Here is a 16400-nt window from a genome sequence, read left to right as displayed (position 1 = left end):
TTTGGGGGAACGTTTGAGTGTAATTCGACCACTACCTGTGTTCTCAGAGTATTATTTTCTTATCCTTAAATACAGTTCATAGTTACCTATGGAATCACTAATTGTCTTCATTTTGCCTATTTGTTTTGTTTTTTGATGTTTATTTATGAGAGAGTGCAATGGGGGAGGGGCAGAGAGAGAAGGAGAGAGAGAATCAAGAATCCTAAGAAGGCTCTGTGCTATCAGCACAGAGCCCAAACGTGGGGCTCGATCTCCTGAGTTGTGAGATCATGACCTGAGCCGAAATCAAGAGTTGGATGCTTAACCAACTGAGCCACCCAGGTGCTCCAATTTTGCTTATTTGTTGACAAGAGGAAAGACATCTTGGTCCTAAGTGGATTTCTCCTCAACTTTTATGTAATGAACAGGACTTCTGAGGAGGGGATACAATCAAAAGCATTTCTCAGTAACATTAAGCCACTTCTTGCCACCAAACTAACCTAATGAGGGCCCTAATAAATCCACCTGGACTGAAACGTCCTTCATGTAAGGCAGTTCTGTGCAATAAACAACTGAAACTTCATAAATCATTTGAGATTGAACTGTCCACAATAGAAATTGCCTGATAGCCACTCCTTCCTGTGAAACCTCCTCACGGTATTTCTACATAAGTCTGCCCTGTGGGAAGAAAAGAGAGATGGTCCCAAGAAAAACTGAGTCATGGGCAAATTTGCTTCTAAATTTAACTTTCTCAGTGGTGACCTTAGTGTTACTTCTTTTCAGTTTTTTGTGTTTTCCAGAAATTTGAAGCCCACCTGTATTAAAGTATATTTGGTTAATTTCTTGGTTTGCTGAGCATATATTTGTTGAGTAATTAATATATTGATGGTGGGTAGGTTAGGAAGATTTGTCTGAGTTTTTCCCTGATAAAGCCAGAGGCTGTGGTCAGTTCCTGTCAGAATTCCTGACCACAAACATGGCGACAAAGTGGGAAGTAGAAATTGCAAAATCTTGTCTTGCTATAAATTTGGCCTGAGGGAAACTCTATGAATTTTCCATGGGCACCAAGGAGCATCTCAGAATTTCTGGGTCACTGAGAATGATTTAGTGTGTCTTTGGTTTTCTCATCAGTGAAATGGAAAATTGATTTGAGAATTAAAGGGGTAGAAAGACATATAATACTTAGAGTTTACAATAGTGCACGTAGCAGGGCAGCTGGGTGGCTCAATCGGTTAAGCATCCAACTCTTGATCTCAGTTCGGGTCTTGATTCTCAGGGTCCTGAGTTTGGGCCTTGCATTGGGCTGCATGCTGGCATGAAGCCTACATTAAAAAATTAAAAAAGAGGGGCACCTGGGTGGCTCAGTCAGTTAAACGTCTGACTCTTGATTTCAGCACAGGTAATGATCCCACAGTTTGTGGGATTGAACCCCACATTGTGTTCTGCACTGACAGTGTGGAGCCCACTTGGTATTCTCTCTCTCCATCTTACTTTGCCCTGCCCCCCTGCTTGTGTTCTCTCTCTCAAAAAAAAAAAAAAAAAAAAAAGAATAGTGCATATAGTAAGTGATCAACATGTATTATTGTTATTATTAGTGTAAAATTGGGAAAAAATAGACTGAAATCTATCCACACTCTACTTGACTACAAGCATTGCAAATACCAGGATAGGAAAGATTATAGAAAAGATTATAAGCTAAAAATAATCCTGCATATTAATTATAAATACCTTCACATATTTTTTGTGCACACACACCTATAGTTCATTTCACAGATCAAATGTAGTTCTTTACCAATACTTTTTATAGAAAGTCCTTAGTTACAGAATCTTTTTAATTATATTTAAATAAAAATACCTGAAATGGGTCTCCTCTGACATCACAGTCACTAATTTCATGTGGGTTCTTCAGTTGGGTAGGCCCATCACAAAGTTCTACTCAACTGACACCCTAGCAAAAAGAACAGAAGGGGACTTGATTGGAATTTATTTAATTGACTCTTCAATTGATTGGAGAATAATGCAGACTTGCTGTGTTTGTTTAATAGATTCCCTCTTCAGAGCAGAGGGCTGGATGTTGCCCCCTGGTTATGCATCAAATAGTCCCTGTAGATAATTGTATATTTCTATACAAATATCTGCTGAAACATACCACAAAAAACTCCAGGTCTACAATTTTTCACGAAAAGAAAAATGAGGCATGCATTTAGTTTGTGAGGTCAATTTAGGGGATTTTAAACACTCACAGATACAATGTCAGAGAACGAAAAGTGATTTTTGATCTCAGAATCCCTATTCTGTCTTTTTCAAAGATCATATATTAATGTTGCTCACATTATGCATTTCTCAAAGTGTAAAAACTCAATTACCAGAATGCCCCTAGCCTGAACTTTGTCTTTGTTAGCAAGCTGTTGTGTCCGGGGAAGATACTTTATTCAGGATTTGGGATCAAGGCTCAGCTTCATTGCCATGGCCATAGGAATATTTCACTCAACGTTGTGCGGAGAGGGCGAGCAGACTTTCAGGAGGAGATCTGTCCATAAGTAAAGTCAGAGGATGGAATGTGGATATCATGTTGATGACAAAGTATATAGTCGGGATCTTCAAGAGAGGAAATACCTAATTGTGGAGCAGTGGGGTATTTGGGTGTAAAGGAACTCTGTGGATGGAAAAAAAAAATTGAATACCAGGAAGGTAAGTGTGGACTTCCCTTGGCAGTAATGGGGTAGAGACTATGGCAGAAATCTTAAGACTTCAAGGAAATAATTGGTAGTTTTGATCCAGCTTTACTGGTTGCTCACTCATGCGGCAGGTAGTTGAGAAGCTCTGAATATGAGGGAAAGGTATTCTACATGAAAAAATGCAGCTATAGATTCAGGTAGTTTAAATGCTATTTAACACAAAATCCAAAAATGGAAGTAAAAACAAAAGCAAAACCAAACAAAAATCCTCGATGTATACTAGATAACAGACTAGTTGCATTCAAATCCCTCTGTGTTTGCTGAAGAGATAGAGGAAATTCAAGGACAAATACCTAATGTGTTGCTCCCAAAGAACTATAATATATGTTGGCTTGTGTTATGCTCATAAATGAGAAAGAGAGCAGCCATTTGCAAAAATAAGATGTTATAAATATGCCACTGGTTGAAGAGGAGGAGAAGAATGCAGACCCACTATTTGTTACAGGCCTGTGGCTAACAACAGAGTTCTCCGAATCACCGTGTGACATCACTTGTAAATTGATGACATTCATTTAATGACCCCTTGCAAAAGTAAATTGCTGTCTCAGGTAATGCTACATGACTAAAATGAAAGAGAATGAACTGCCCCTTACTTAGTGACTTGCCACTTCTTATTTCCTGCCCATAATTCTAGGAATTTTTCTGGTTCTTTTGGGTTCCGAAAACAAAGTATTAGATGGCTCTGTAAACGTTAAAATGCTTACTGTATTGGTCTCAGTCATCCTAAAGAAGCAATGAGGAGCCAAAGAGAGAGAGAGAGAGAGAGAGAGAGAGAGAGAGAGAGAGAGAGAGAACCAGCAAAAAGACGGGGAGAATACACATATTTCATAGCTTATAGGAGTCACAAAAGATGTGGGCATTAATTATAAAGTTTTGTGGCAACTCACTTTGATACATTTTCATTTTTTTATTGAAAAAAATGTAATGAAAGTATTCTAGGAAATTAGGAAGAGAAGAAAGTAAAATGTATCCCTAATCTTATCACCTCTATATCTTATTTCGGTGTCTTTAATGTGATTTTCTTTTTCGTGTGTGTATCGACAGTGGAGTCATATGGTACAATCTTGTTTTATAATTTGCCCTTTTTTGCACCACCTTGACTAATTTATTTTTTTAATAGACTTTATTTTTAGAGCAGTTTTAGGTTCTCAGCAAAATTGAATACCACCCTTACCGGCGTCATCTATCTACGTCTCGTTCTTTAAATGATGTGTATTCAAATAACGAGGGCCTCATATTTCACACCAATTTATCCTTCCCTCAAACAATGTCTTCAGAAATATTCTGCTCCACTCCACGTCTCCACTTTCTTTTAAATAAACACAATATATTAATCATGGTCCTCTGTTGTTCAGAATTCCACCTGGAGCTGTCATTCACCCTGAATCAACTGAAAATATTTGAGAGCCTTCTCTTGTGCCCTTCCCCTTTCCCAACAATTTTATGCGTAATCCATGGGTAATTCTATAGTACTTTTTTTTTTAATGACTGAATGTATCCCTGATCAGGAAGTAGCAATCACGGAATAATAAGTGTAATCACATCAAGGAGGCCTTTGTTGTTCCGTCTGTGGAGCATGTCTATTGAAACCTGCACCTGCTCCAAATCAGGAAATGCTTTCAGGTTGTCAAATATCAATTGTCAATGACTTCCAATGGAACTTTACTGAAAACAGAGTTAATGTGTTTCCTTGAAAAGTTATCTGAATTGGTTTGTCCATAGTTATCTCTTATTGCTTTATGGAGAGGAAACGCACACCATATCACATCATGTCTTAACTCCTTTGTAGTCTAAAGAACAATTATTATTTTTGTGGGTGGCTGTTTAAAGGAATAACACACACTCACACACACACACACACACACACACACACACACACACACACACTTATTGAATTACTTCATCTCAAAATGCTAATACTGTTGAAGTTTGGAATCCTGATAGAACCTGTAAGATTAAAACCAGAGTGGATGAGTATTGACTTAAGCTTTCGTTTAGCGTCGTTAGAGAAGTCTTAAATCACATAATTCAAGGTTGTCACCAAAGAATATGTTATTGTTTCACAATGCAGTTACTATCTTTCATGTCCAAAGATAAGATATATTTCCTATGAAAATTTGAGAAAGTAACTTCTCATTCCATTCTGTGCAAAATGACTGTAAAATTATTTTCCAGTGTGTCTCTAAATCCTGTTTAATCAGTAATCTCTGGGACATTTCCTTTTAATTCCCAAACAGATAACTATTTTATAAGTCTCATTTGCTTGATATATATTAACATTTGCTATCTGTTAGGAAAAGAAGTGAGCTTTAAAATTTGTAAGATGGCTGACTATCACATAAGCAAGTTGGTGAATGAGGCAATGTTATAGAAATTTAGAAAACAAATTTAGAAAAAAAGACCTTTTTTACTATTTTTTTCAGACTCTGATCCTCTCCCCTCTTTTGCTGGCTCGCATCTTCCTTAACAAAAGCTGCTGTTCAGATCGATGGGGACTCTCCGCAGAGGAGATGCACAAGGGGCAAAGAGCTGAATGAGAAAAGGGTGGATGATAAGCAATCAGAAATCCTGCATAATTAAATGATGCTCTGCTGGCTTCAGCTGAGAGCATTTAAAATGATTTTAATGGGCATTAGAGGTCCTTGATGAGATCTTAGTCGGCTGTGACATTATCCTTAAAGGAAGTCTTCTGTGATGTCTGGAGAAATACCATTTCAGCGATCAGATTGAGTTGCAGCTATGATCATTTTTGTTAGCAGTCAGTTTGAATGTTCTCTTTAGATAGCAAATTGGGAATCTTGGGCATGGGATTGTCTCTTTCTCATAATGGCCTCAGGCATTTGTCATTTTTCGAGGCTGATTTCTTGAGTTTAAAGGATCAGAAGTCAGCTTTTATGAGAGTCTTAGAATTTGCAATCGTTTATTGGATGCTTACGATGAACCAATCATTGTGCAAGGGTTTAGAGGGTCTAAACAAATAGAAACACTAGGACCTACAAATATGTCATATTGTGTTGGCAATAAACAGACACCAATAAAATAAACAACAACAAATCATGTAAAAACTTGGAAACAGAATTTGTTCTCTAGCTGTGTTAACTTGATTTGATTACGTGGTCTACTGATTGGCATTAACTTTTAATGGAGGTGTGTGCTGACCAAAAATGGCAAGCATCTAACTTTATGTCTGTCCATTTACATTCTTTTATTATAAAAATGTGTGTTCCGGGGCACCTGGGTGGCTCAGTCGGTTGAGCGCCCGACTTCAACTCGGGTCATGATCTCACGGTTCGTGATTTCAAGCCCCATGCCGGGCTCTGTGCTGACAGCTCGGAGCCTGGAGCCTGCTTCCAATTCTGTGTCTCCCTCTCTCTCTGTCCCTCCTCCACTCATGCTCTGTCTCTCTCTCAAAAATAAATGAACATTAAAAAAATGTGTGTTCCCCTTAAAAATATCTTCTATAACATACTATGTGTTTCAGTATCTTTACTGATAAACATTACATTTTTATGAATATAATGAAATCTAGCAAGATAGGAGTATTTAAAGTATAAAGCCCCCTGATATGTGTGTGTGTTTATGTATATATGTTAGTTTATTTAAGAAAATTGGGATGGGGTGCCTGGGTGGCTCAGTGGATTAAGCGTCTGCCTCTTGGTTTTGGCTCAGGTCATGATCTCGTGGTTCGTGAGTTCAAGCCCCACGTTGGGCTCGGTGCTGACAGTGCAGTTTGCTTGAGATGATCTCTCTCTTCTGCTCTTTGCCCCTCCCCTGCTCTCTCTGTCTCGGTCTCTCTCAAAATAAATAATAAGCTTAAAAAAAAAGAATATCAGGAGAAATATACCTTACAGCACCAAATTTTGCTACTTTAAAAAATATCCTTACAGGGTAATATATGCAGATTCATCTCATTCTTTTATAATAGCTGCATTGTATTTCATTTTATGGTCATATTATGTTATATTAATTTGATATCCTTTTTTTTTTATTTTATTTTTGGGACAGAGAGAGACAAAGCATGAATGGGGGAGGGACAGAGAGAGAGGGAGACACAGAATCGGAAACAGGCTCCAGGCTCTGAGCCATCAGCCCAGAGCCTGACGTGGGGCTTGAACTCACAGACCGCGAGATCGTGACCTGGCTGAAGTCGGACGCTTAACCGACTGCGCCACCCAGGCGCCCCAATATCCTTTTGATAGTCATTTACACTGAATCTAATTTTCAATAATATTAACATCATTGCACATATGCCAGGATTTCTATAGATATGAAGGGTTGCTGGATACAAATGATTTTAGATTTAGAAATTTTGCCTAATTGCCCAACAAAATTTTTATATGCCAGTTTGTATTTCCCCCAATTATATTTGACAACACCTGTTTCTCCCACAAGAATGTTGGTTCTTCACAGGCAGACCTCTTCTGCATTTGTTGTCATTATTTCTGGTCATGCCAATGTCTACATTGTCTTCTTTGTCTCTGCAGCACCTTCTCATTGCCCTACAGTCTGCTCCCTTTTTGTCTTTCCAACTCATCCCTGCTATTCCTTTCTTGGCCTCTCACTTCTCCCCTCCCCCCACCCCACTCCAGGCACACTGATTTTTCTTTTAGTTTCTCAAACACACTTGCTCCTCCTTACCTCATGTTTTTGTTCATGTTGTGGATTTTTCTTGGAATGTGCTTTCCCCACCTCTTTGCCCTACTAATTAATGTCTACTCATCTTTTAGCATTCAGATCAAATGTTAATTCGTCAAAGGAAAATTCTCCTGCCCTAACTAGGTTAACTCCTATAGGAGCCACAATATCTCTTTCTAGCAGATTTCACTAATTTATATATGTGTGTGTGTGTGTGTGTGTGTGTGTGTGTGTGTGTGTGTTAAATGTCTGTCTCCTCCGCTAGCATGTAAGCTGCATGAGGGCTGGAAGCATGTCTGTGCTGTCCACAGGAGCCCCCAATCCTCAGCAAACCACCTCATACACAATAGATGGTCTGTAAGTGTTTATAGAATAACTGCATGTATCCCTACTGCCTAGCAAAATACCCAGGACAAATAAGCGCTCCAGAAATTGTTATTCAGTAGAAAAATTTATGATTTTCCACATCTCTTCCCAACATTGGATATTATATTTTAAACAATCCATATGGGGGCACCTGGGTGGTTCAGTTGGTTAAGCATCCGACTTCGGCTCGGGTCATGATTTCACGGTTTGTGGGTTCAAGCCCCACATCAGGTTCTGTGCTGACAGCTTAGAGCCTGGATCAGATTCTGTCTCCCTCTCTCTCTGCCCCTTCTGCTGCTTGCGCTGTGACTCTCTCTGTCTCAAAAATAAATAAACATTAAAATTAAACAATCCGTATGGAGCTAAGAAGAGGCAAAACCTAAGTGCAGTTTTGATTTGCTCTTTAGTCACATTGAGACTTATTTTCATGTTTGTTGTTTCATATTTATCAGTATATTTAATTTCTTTGGTGAATTCCTCATTCTTGTTCTTTTCTTCTCTTTCTGTTAGGATAAGAACAGTGACTGTTCTCCAATACGAATGAAAATATGAAGACCGATCCAGCTTGTAGCTTAGACTGCTGTTTCTGCTGCCTCCCATAGCAACTCAGGTAGGAAAACTCCCTGTCATTCATACCACTATTACAGAAATTACATTCTAATGGTGTTTGATGTGTTTCCAAAAAACACTTCCTTTAATTTTACTCTCTTGTCCGCTTTCTAGGCCTCAGGAACAAGCCCTTTCCCTTTCTTTCTCATAATAAGTTTTCATATCTGAAATGATGCTAGCTATTGATTTGTTTACCTGTTTATTATTTGTGTATTTCCTCCTTTTCAACCCCAATAAGAGAAAATGTGGGAAATCAAATAGCTATGTCCTAGTTAAGGAGATTATAGGGAATGCATTACACTGCTTTCTGGCCATGTTTCCTATAGGAAAATTGTTTTGAAGATAGGGACCCTAGATTTCTTGTTCACTGATATCTTTATTGGTAACAACACTATCTGGAACCAAGTAGGTGTTCAGTAATTATTGACTGACTGAATGGCTGACTGGTCTAAAGGGTATTCCCAGTTACAGGCATCCTGATGTTAAAAAAAAAAAAATCATTGAGGCGCCTGAGTGTTGGTTAAGCATCCAACTTAGCTCAGGTCATGATCTTCCAGCTTGTGGGTTCGAGCCCCACATCAGGCTCTGTGCTGACAGCTCAGAGCCTGGATGGAGCCTGCTTCGGATTCTGTGTCTCCCCCTCTCTCTGCCCTTCCTTTTCTTGTGCTCTGTCTCTCTCGCTCTCATAAATACATTTTCAAAAAACTTTAAAAAATTTTAAAAAATCATCTCTTTATGCCAATATTGAGTTTTGATCCAAATCTGCTCCTTGGTCGTCTCTTCCATTGGAATTCATTTTCCCCCTGAACAGTTCTCAGTTTTTCAGGCCAACAGAGCCCAATGGAGTGAGGGTGGCTATGCCTTCTAGGATGGGGCCAACTGTCCCTCAGACCACAGAGTTAAGCATGGCTCCACCCCATGCCGGTGGTATACTCTCAGGCAATGTATTTAACCTCCTAGTGTCTGCTTTCCCTCAACTACCTAACTAACCTTCCTCAACTGAACTAACAAGAGTGTCTGCCTCTTATGGTTAGCGTGAGGATTAATAGAGTAATATGTGTAAAGCACTTAGAGCAGCGCCTGACACATAGTAAGTGCTTGATAGATGTTGTTATTATTATATTAGTCTGGGCTCCCAGCAAGAGTTATGTGTCTGTCTCCCTCTCTTGAGGTTAACAAGGAATCTGCATATATAGAGGTGGTGGCCGAGGTAGATAGAGCTTGTTTGCAAATTACTACCCGGGAATTATTTTATTCCAAAGCCCTTTTGTGAAAAATTCCAGAGAGTTTTAATTCTGATTTTTTTTTCTACGAATGCCCATGATGGGAATAGGTATATCCTACTTCTTAGAAAAGTCCGAGGCAGAGAAAGGTTAAATGATTTGCTCAAGGACATAACAAATGAATGGTGACTGGGAGATAGAAATTATATGACTTCTAGTCCACTGCCCCAGACCGGGCTCATTCTATTTAGATGTTATGTTCATACTTAATATTATAGATCCAAACGACCTGGACCCATCTCACATTTCCTGTATCGTAGCGGTATGCAGATGGTGAACATAAAAAGAAGGTTACAAGTCAAATGTTGTATCGTGGACAGAAAGACTATAAAATTGAAACATGATCCTCTCTATTATTCCACTTTTATTTGAGGCCTATTCTTTCTTTTTATTCACTTGAAAATACTATTTATTTGCTTTGTGGAGAAGGCCTATTCTAGTTTGAAATTATTTCTGTCAATTGCAAAATAAAGTTATCAACTATATAAAATAAAAGATCACCTTGGCAACTTCAAAAATAATAAAGTATGCTATTATAAGAGGTAAATTTTTACACTAGCAGCAATTTATAATAAAACATTAAATCCATATTTATTGCATGAAAAAATAAATTGGACCACATTTGTACCCACTCCTTTACAGCCACACACTATATTAGGGAAGAAAGCTGTAATACAGAATGGAAATACACAAATAGAGAAATATTTCCTCGAGCCGTTTTAGTGACTGAGACTAAGGTGAGCTTCTTTTGTTAAAATTGCATACAGTATTTCATGGGTTGCAACTAGATAGAGGCTTAGTGAAACCAGCACTGTGGGGTTTATCCAGTGCTATGGAGTTCCTCAGTGTGGGGCTGGGGAAAAGGACAGACCGGAACATCTGGCTGTGGAGCCAAGGCGAGGCAGCTGGAAACAGAGGAGATGTGGCAAGGGCCAGACTTCTGACAGCAGCAGGAAAGGCAGCGATCCAAGCATCACAAACAGCTCTGAAGTCCAACAGATGAACAAGGTGAGGAACGGGTTACCAGCATTGACCCAGGGGAAGACAAGAGTCCAGTTGGCAGCGTCAGCCCTGAGAGGGCCACCGGGCGAGCTGCCTGGTGACCGTTGCGCAAGGAGGCACCAGAGCGAAGGAGCACTTGGACTGAAGCCTGTCTCCCAGCAGTGGGAGTGAGGGAGCCCAGCCAACAGACTCAAGGGCTGGTGAGTGACGTGAGACGTACTCTTCCGGTGTGTCTCCATGCTGGAAGAGGAAGGAGATATTGAAAGGGGAAACTAGCAAGTGGAAAAAAAAAATCATGGCTGACTTGTAACCTAAAATAAAACCTGGATCTGTCTCAGTTCACGCGATGATTTTTTGAGGCAACACACACGTTACTTCTGTTAATAAAAAGGATACCGTGATGTTCCGTGACTTACTGAACTCTTCTTCCACATCAAGTACTCCTTAATCTCCCAAGACTCATACAAAAACCCTGCCTACGAAACATTATTATGCCCATCATGGTGTTGATGAAAACGGATTCAAAATAACATTACATGATTCTCCTGAGGTCACCTCGTGGAAGCATCAAGATTCTAGCAGGTTTCGGGGTGCCTGGGTGGCGCAGTCGGTTAAGCGTCCGACTTCAGCCAGGTCACGATCTCGCGGTCCGTGAGTTCGAGCCCAGCATCAGGCTCTGGGCTGATGGCTCAGAGCCTGGAGCCTGTTTCCGATTCTGTGTCTCCCTCTCTCTCTGCCCCTCCCCCGTTCATGCTCTGTCTCTCGCTGTCCCAAAAATAAATAAACGTTGAAAAAAAAAAAGATTCTAGCAGGTCTCATGAACTTGCTAACTGGCTCTACTCTCTCTGCCATTTAGGAACCCACGTCAGATATTGACGAAGATGTGCAAACTTAAATAAACCTATTTGTGTAACAGAAAGATAAAAGGGTATATATATATATGGCAAGGTAGACTCTGAAGGAAGCCATGACTTACAAATGGAGTAGGAATCTGCCAGAGATGGTGAGGTTTGTGTACGTGATTAAACACAAGTCTATGACGAAGGCCTCTATGAATCCAGTAGATCAGCATGTCAGTGAAAAAGAGGAAGGAAAGTATATTAACAATGAGCTGAAACCAGCCACTTGGAAACTCTCCTATGCCATCGTATAATTTGCTGTAATCTCTCAACTCTAGGGGGAACAATGAAGACAGTGGGAATATTAATCCATGGCAGCAATTCGACAGGAAACATAATCTGTCTGTAGACTTGATTCTTTAAAAATCGTGGATGTTTCAGATGGCCAACAGGCACATGAAGAGATGCTCAACGTCGCTCCTCATCAGGGAAATACAAATCAAAACCACACTCAGATATCACCTCATGCCAGTCAGAGTGGCCAAAATGAGCAAATCAGGAGACTATAGATGCTGGAGAGGATGTGGAGAAACGGGAACCCTCTTGCACTGTTGGTGGGAATGCAAACTGGTACAACCACTCTGGAAAACAGTGTGGAGGTTCCTCAAAAAATTAAAAATAGACCTACCCTATGACCCAGCAGTAGCACTGCTAGGAATTTACCCAAGGGATACAGGAGTACTGATGCATAGGGGCACTTGTGTCCCAATGTTTATAGCAGCACTCAACAATAGCCAAATCATGGAAAGAGCCTAAATGTCCATCAACTGATGAATGGATAAAGAAATTGTGGTTTATATACACAATGGAGTACCACGTGGCAATGAGAAAGAATGAAGTATGGCCCTTTGTAGCAACATGGATGGAACTGGAGAGTGTTATGCTAAGTGAAATAAGCCATACAGAGAAATACAGATACCATATGTTTTCACTCTTATATGGATCCTGAGAAACTTAACAGAAACCCATGGAGGAGGGGAAGGAAAAAAAAGAAGAGGTTAGAGTGGGAGAGAGCCGAAGCATAAGAGACTCTTAAAAACTGAGAACAAACTGAGGGTTGTTGGGGGGTGGGAGGGAGGGGAGGGTGGGTGATGGGTATTGAGGAGGGCATCTTTTGGGATGAGCACTGGGTGTTGTATGGAAACCAATTTGATAATAAATTTCATATATTAAAAAAAAGAAGAGGTTGACTAAACTTGAAAAAAATTAAAAAAAAGAAAAATTGTGGATGTTTGGGGCATCTGGGTGGCTCAGTCATTTAAGTGTCCTATTCTTGATTTCGGCTCAGGACATGATCTCACAGTTCATAAGATTAAGACCCACATTGGGCTCTGTGCTGACAGCATGTAACTTGCTTGGGATTCAATTTCTCTCTTTCTCTCTCTGCCTGTCTCTCAAAATAAATAAATAAATAAACATTTTTTAAAACGTGGATTCTTTATTAATTAATGATCACAGACAAAAAGCTCAGTGTTGCAAAGATGAAATAAAGGATACAAGCACCAAGATTTGTTACAGTCAGGATACTGGTAGTTCATCAGATGAGGCCACCCTCAGACCTTGAGGCTGGATAGATGTGTGGTGTAAAATAATAATCTGCATTATTGAGTACAAGATACATCTTTGCCCCTCGAGAAGGTCCGCCACCAGTTTGGCCTCTGCAGAGTCATAGGCTGCCCTCTTTCCTTAAACCTTATGAACCAACCTTTGCTCGCTTCAAACTTTCCTTCTGTAGCTTCCTCAACTGTCAGCCTTCACAGACTTGAAGACAGTTAATGCCTTGCTCTGGATTAGTCTTTGGCTTAAGGGAATGTTGTGGCTGGTTTGATCTTCTATTCAGACTAAAACTTTCTCCATTTCATCAATAAGGCTGTTTTGCTCTCTTATCATTCACATGTTCACTGGAATAGCACTTTAATTTCCTTCTAGAACTTTTCCTTTCTTTGGCTCACTGTTTGGTGTAAGAGGCCCAGCTTTCAGCCTTTGTCAGCTTTTGACAGGCCTCCTCACTAATCTTAATTATTTCTAGCTTTTAAAGTGAGAGATGTGTGGCTCTTCTTTCATTTGAACACTTAGAGGTCATTGCAGGGTTATTAATTGGCATAATTTTAATATTCTTATGTCTCAGTAAATAGGGAGGCCCAAGGAGAGGGAGAGAGATGAGGGAATGGCCAGTGAGTAGAGGAATCAGAACACATACAACATTGGTCAGTTAAGTTTGCTGTCTTCTATGTCCATGGTTTGTGGTACCCCAAAACAATTGCCATAGTAACATCAAAGATTACTGATCACAGATCATGGGGCACCTGGGTGGCTCAGCTGTTTGAGCACCAATTTTTGATTTTGTCTCAGATCAGGATTCCAGAGTCGTGGGATCAAGCTCCACATCGGGCTCTGCACTGAGTGTGGAGCCTGCTTGGGATTTTCTCTCTCCCTCGGCCCCACCTCCCCCCCCCCAGATAAAAAAAAAAAAATTACTGATCATAGATCACCATAACAAATATAATAATAATGAAAAAGTTAGAAATGCTGCAAGAATTACCAAAATGTGACCCAGAGACATGAAATGAATAACTACTGCTGGGAAAATAGCACCAATAGATTTGCTCTATGCAGGGTGGCCACAAACCTTTGATTTGGAAAAAACTCAGTATCTATGAAGCACAATCAAATGAGGGCCTGCACTTTATATATTTTACTCCACTCTCTTTTTGCTTGCATGGTTTCTGAAGAGAAGTTGCATGTAATTCTTATTTTTGTTCCCCTGTAGGTAAGCTTCCCCTCCACCCCCTCCCACAGCTTCTTCCAAGATTTTTTCTCTAATTTCAAAGTATATGCCTGGGTGTAGGTTTTAGGGCAGCTGTCCTTCTAGGGGTCCTCTGAGCTTCCTGGATCTGTCTTTTGGTGTCTGACATTGATTTGAGGTAATGCTCAGTCATTATTCTTTGAGCACGATTTCTTCTATTCCTTTCTCTCTTTTTTCTTCCAGTACTCCCTCTATGTATATGTTACATCTTTTGTCACTGTCTTACAGTCCTTACATGGTCTGTTATGGTGTTTTGTTTTGTTTTGCCTTGTTGTTGTTGTTGTTGTTGTTGCTGTTTTCCAGTCTTTGTTCTTTTTGCCTTTTCAGTTGTGGAGGTTTCTGCTGAGATATCCTTAAGCACAGACTGTGTCCAGTCTATTAATAATCCCATCAAAGGCACTCTTTATGTTAAGGTGTTTTTGGTCTCTGGCATTTCTTTTTGGTTCCTTCTGAGGATTTCATCTTTCTGCTTACATCACCCATCTGTTCTTACATGCTGTCTACTTTACCCATTAGAGCCCTTTGCATATTAATCATACCATTTTAAATTACTGGCCTGATCATTCTAACATCCCTGCCTGGTTTTGGTGCTTGTTCTGTCGTTTCAAATTGTCTTTTTGGCCTATTGGTACACGATGATCATATCCCGGCAGATTAGGCTCTGCTTTACTGGTTTCTACCGAGATCAGGTCTTGTTAGGAAGAACTGAGTGCTCTGGCGTATTTCAGAACGGTTTCTCTTCCTCCCCGACCCCTGTTCGAAGCATAAGAGCATTTTTATTAGACATTCACTATAGGAACCTGGTCAGACTTCTAGAGGGAAATCTCACAAAGTCGTGGGGTCTCCTGATGGCTGGATCTTCCTTGGGTTTTTATCTCTCAGATTTGTCCACACTGAGCCTCCAGCAACATGTCAGTCACAGTTCAGATTTTTCTTTCCCCAGCCCTGGTTCCTGAGGCAGGCAGTCTCCACTTATCAGCCTCTAGTTCAGTAAATTGTTATCTCTGTATTTTGCTGTAGGTCTTTTCAGTCATTGAGATAGTGGTTTGCTTTGTATCCTCATGTCTCTTACATATCCTGGAAGTTTGCTCAGCTCTTTACTTCTTGTTAGGATGTTGTGGCAGCTTCTTGGCTTCTTACCTGCAGAAGCAGAAACTGGAAGTGTAGCTGTACTAGTTTTTATTGCCGCTGTTACAAATTGCCAGAGACCTAAGGGTCTAAACCACACATACTTACTATCTTTTGGTTTTGGAGGTCAGAAATCTAAAATGGGTCTCACTGGGCTAAAATCAAGGTGTCAGCATAGCTGTGCCCCTCTGGAGGCTCTAAGGACGTCTATTTTCTTACCTTGTCCAACTTCTAGAGGCCACCTGCATTCCTTGGCTTGTGGACTCCTCTTCCATCTTCAAAGCCAGCAATGGCTGCTTAAGTCTTTCTTACATCACTTCATTTGATACTGACTCTTCTGCAAACTTCTTCCACTTTTAATGATCCTTGTGATTTCATTGGGCCCACCCAAGTAGTCCTGGATAATCTTTCTATTTTTTGGACAGCTCATTAGCAACCTCAGTTCTGTTTGCAACTTTAATTCTTCCTTGCCTTATAATATAATATATTCACAGGTTCTGAGGACGAGGCATGGACATTTTTAGAGCACTATTACCCTGCTTACCACAGCAGTCACATAGCTTGTGGCTTTTTTTTTTTTTTTTTTTTTTTTTAGAGAGAGACAGAGAGACAGAGAAAGAGTGTGAGCAGGGGAGAGGAGCGGAAAGAGGGAGAGAGAGAAAGAGAGAGACTCCCAAGCAGGCTCTGTGTTTAGCATGGAACTTGATTCGGGGCTCAGTCCCACAGCCCTGGGATCATGACCTGAGCCAAAATCCAGTCGAACACTCAACCACCTGAACTATCCAGGCACCTCTATAGCTTGTGGCTTTTAAGACAGCTTTTCAGGTAACTGACGACTCTTAAATAAACAGGTACTTTCAGTGGTAGAGATCATGCTTTGTTTTCTGTTTCTCTTCTGTCTTCTATTAATATTGACATAAAAATGACCATTCTATTTTAGTTCTTTAGCTTTCTG

The 16400-nt window shown here is 40.2% G+C and overlaps 1 long non-coding RNA gene across 1 annotated transcript in view; it reads left to right on the top strand.

Moving 5' to 3' along the window:
- Nucleotides 1-16400, top strand: part of LOC123381456 — a 319371-nt gene that overhangs the window by 36689 nt on the left and 266282 nt on the right. Inside the window, exon 2 of the long non-coding RNA XR_006588470.1 lies at nucleotides 8229-8328. This is a non-coding gene — a long non-coding RNA (uncharacterized LOC123381456). The remainder of the gene's footprint in view (nucleotides 1-8228; nucleotides 8329-16400) is intronic.

The sequence above is a fragment of the Felis catus genome, chromosome D3 (assembly GCF_018350175.1).
Source record: "Felis catus isolate Fca126 chromosome D3, F.catus_Fca126_mat1.0, whole genome shotgun sequence".
NCBI classification, from domain to species: domain Eukaryota; kingdom Metazoa; phylum Chordata; class Mammalia; order Carnivora; family Felidae; genus Felis; species Felis catus.
This window is presented reverse-complemented; position numbering and strand designations above follow the sequence as displayed.